The following is a 3,722-nucleotide window of genomic DNA, read 5'->3' on the forward strand; positions in this document are numbered from 1 at the left end:
ATGTGGCACATCTCATCTAATCTGTTAGTAAAATCCTAAAGTCACTTATGTCAGTCTCTAATGCAAGCCAAATGAGTCTTTCCAGTAATAAGAAGCTTCGCAGAATTAGTTTTCGTTTTGCAGAAAATTGCCATTGGGGCTGGCACTTTTATCTAAAAATTTCACTCGTGCATAAGCAAAAAACTCATATATTATTTGGTTACATTCCATCAGTATGAGAAATAACATTGTGAGAATTCTATGCATGCTAATGATATATAGAAATCCACCTGCTTTCAGATAAAATGAGTTTAATTTTCTGTTGCCCACTGCCTGGTTGGCCTTTCATAAATTACTTATGCACAGCTATTATTAAAATAGAGGGAAAGCAAATTAGAAAGTCCTCCTATCTCTCCACTGGATTTAGCCAAGGCAGGACTGTGACAGCTAGAGTCAGCGTTTTTGAAAAAATTCTGCTCTCTTGAAAAATTTTGCATCTCTATACAATTCTATACCACTGTTGTAAACGTTCTGACCTGCCTTCTTACCAAATTAACCTAAATCCTTTCTATTTTTCAACATTAATGGAATCCTCTAGAGTCCTGCTGATATATATTAAAATATATTTATTGGTTAATTTGAATTCCAGCATTTTGTACCTCATTTCCAGCACTCCTGTTAAATCTGAACAGCTTTGAGCTTTAGCATTAAAAACTTACAAATTAAGATACATACAGTACATCTTACAATTATCAGATCAAAACAACTTAACTTTTATTGGAGTATAGAATGGTAAATTTAACTTTCTGATAAAATAGAAAATGAAGGTTGTCTGTGTGAAAGAGTTAATTGGATTTCAATGAGTGTTTTCTAGCTGATGAGGGGACGTCTTTATTGGCCAATGAATACTTGACCTCTTGGTTTTAAGGACAGGTGAAAAGTTTTTATTTCTAGAGGGTTTTGAAGTCCAAAGTTCCCAATAACTGAAGACTAATTTCTGTTAATATTACTTTGCTCAAGTAAAGTAGATCACTAGTTTCTTAGAACATCTGGCTACCATGTCTTTGAAGCCTGAGTAAGTATTGATGAGGCTCTACCCTTTCATGCCATGGTGTTAAGAGAGTTATCAAAGCACTATTTTGAAAAGCAACTTCAACCACAGCTCATATTGTAAAAGATAAAATAAAGAACACTCCCAAGCCATTTCATAAAATATATTGATAAACAGATTTTTTTTTTTAAAGAGAATTGCATCCTGTGTTGGGGAGGATTGGTTATCATACTCAAATAGCATTTAACTTAGTTCTGAAAAATTAAATATGCTCTTTAGTTTCTGTTGTTAAGATCTTCATAGTGTTTTGATATAAGTTTTGTACATAACTAAATGGAGTTTTAAAAACAGCGTCTTGATAGTATAAGTTATTAACACAAATAAAATTACAAATAAGTATTTGTGGTGTATGTGTGGGGTGAAAGTGGAGCTGTCTTAGGAAAGTATGGTGGAATGGGGAAAGGAGACACATACCTCTTTTTTGCCCTCATCTTTGCCCTGAATCCAAACTAGCCATTTTTCTTTCTCTTTGGGAGAAATCTTTCAAAGTTAACAAACATACTTATGCTCACGTTCAAAATGGATGTTGGAAAAGAATACCAAGCAAACAAAACCTAGCATCACAACTAAAAGGCATACAAATGATTTTGGAACTTTGCTGCTGTAAGATACCAGAGGAAAGTATTATTTTCAGGTCCGTCCACAGCGATTTTCAAATGGGGTCATCTCTCCTCCTGTCAAAGTTTAATGACAAAGTGTTGTTCTCTCCTTGAGAGAACTGGATGAAAAATACTATTTGTGTATCCAGCATTATTAATTTTAAAATTCAGTGTGTAATTATATGGTGTTATGACGCCTTTAAAATAAATCTATTCGTAAACTTACAAGGTGGAATTCACTAGCAATAGAGTTTTGTCAAATGTATCAAAAAGAATGCAGAGTTTGAGCTTTTGCCCTCCCTCACCAGCTGCAAAGCCGAGGACATGTGGAGCCACTGGGTTTGGCGGCTCCTGCGTTCATGAAGGCCTCCGGGTTTCAACTCCCCGCGGGCCTATTTCCCCGGCCCTGCGGAGAGATTTCTTCACCGCCACAACCAAAGAAGGATAATATATGAGGCGAGTGGACATAACTCCTTTAGGACAAAGGTAATTAACTTTTGATACCCGTGCATTGGTTCAGGACTTGGAAACTCATGGATTTGACAAAGCACAAGCAGAAACAATTGTATCAGCTTTAACCACTTTATCAAATGTCAGCCCCATACTATCTATAAGGAGATGGTCACTCAAGTTCAACAGGAAATAACAGTACAACAGTTAATGGCTCATTTGGACTCCATCAGGAAAGACATGGTCGTCCTAGAGAAAAGTGAATTTGCAAATCTGTGAGCAGAGAACCAGAAAATAAAAATTAAATTAGAACAAGTTAAGCAACAACTGATAAATAAAACCAGTCGAATCAGAGCAGATAATAAACTGGATATCAACCTAGGAAGGAGCAGAGTAACAGATATGTTTACAGATCAAGAAAAGAAACTTATGGAAGCAACCACAGAATTTACCAAAAATGAAACCAAAACCAGAATTATATTTCAGAGACCGGTAACAAAATTGACACTGAAATTGCTTATTTAAAAACCCTAATGGAGTCTAACAAGCTTGAGACAATTCGTTACCTTGCAGCCTCAGTGTTCACTTGCCTGGCAATAGCACTGGGACTTTATAGACTCTGGAAGTAACAGTGAAACTACTATATTATGCTCCTACTGCTGCTGCTGTTGACTTAGAACAAACACTGTGCCAGGATGGATTTACTCTGAACATTGAAAGTTGCAGTAGAAACTTAATACAAGATTATTTAAAGTACATATGGACTAAAGGAAATGTTTTAGAATGGGAAGGTGTATTTTGTCTTTGTTTTTTATATATGTCTTTATTGCATTATGTTGAAAAGATGCCGTTCAAAACCTGATGGATTTGAGATAGACCTTTTGTCTTTATCCTTTAGATAGCTCATAGAAACTGAAGCAGAGTTTTCTTGTTTGCTTGAACAACTGTAAATCATACAGGATTTCTTTGGTATGTGTTGCAAATTTGTTTAGTTATAAATAGGGAATCTAAAGTACAGAGTAGTCAAAAGACTGACCTTGTATGGTCCAGCAAGTGAGAATCAGAGGCTCTCCAACTAAATTTTTTTCAAAGAGCTAACAGCTGGGTTGTTTTCAAAACAAAACTTTCTGTATTTTGATTCAAAATATCTCAGAATCCTCTTGCCTAAGAAAATTCTTGGCACACTGTAGATAAATTTGTGTTGGATTAATAAATAAAGACCATATAGATTCCACGGTAAAAAAAAAAAGAATATAGAGTTTGAGATCAGTGAGCAACTTGAATCATGATAGTTAATCCTGTTTATAAAATACTTAACTAGCTGAAGTTTCTTAGATGTCTTGTTTTTTACCTTGGCAATGGTGGTTTAAGCCAAGAAATCCCACGGAAGACAAATAATTAGTGTGCCATTACTCCCCAGGCATCTGCATAAAGTCTAACACCTGCATGAAAAAAGAAGCATCTATTCTTTCAGACAGTTTAAGGTAACAGCATGGTTGGCATTTTGTAGACACAGCTTCCTATCAGTTCTAAGGGTTGTAGGCTGAGAAGAAACGTAAATTGAAAATAGAAGATGAATTAAA

General features: G+C 35.3%; 1 pseudogene; it reads left to right on the forward strand.

Moving 5' to 3' along the window:
* The first annotated feature begins 2,013 nt into the window (after positions 1–2,013).
* LOC115853434 (coiled-coil domain-containing protein 90B, mitochondrial pseudogene) lies at positions 2,014–2,808 on the forward strand (annotated as a pseudogene).
* The last annotated feature ends 914 nt before the right edge of the window (positions 2,809–3,722 follow it).

This window comes from Globicephala melas, chromosome 4 (genome assembly GCF_963455315.2).
Source record: "Globicephala melas chromosome 4, mGloMel1.2, whole genome shotgun sequence".
Taxonomy (NCBI): Eukaryota; Metazoa; Chordata; class Mammalia; order Artiodactyla; family Delphinidae; genus Globicephala; species Globicephala melas.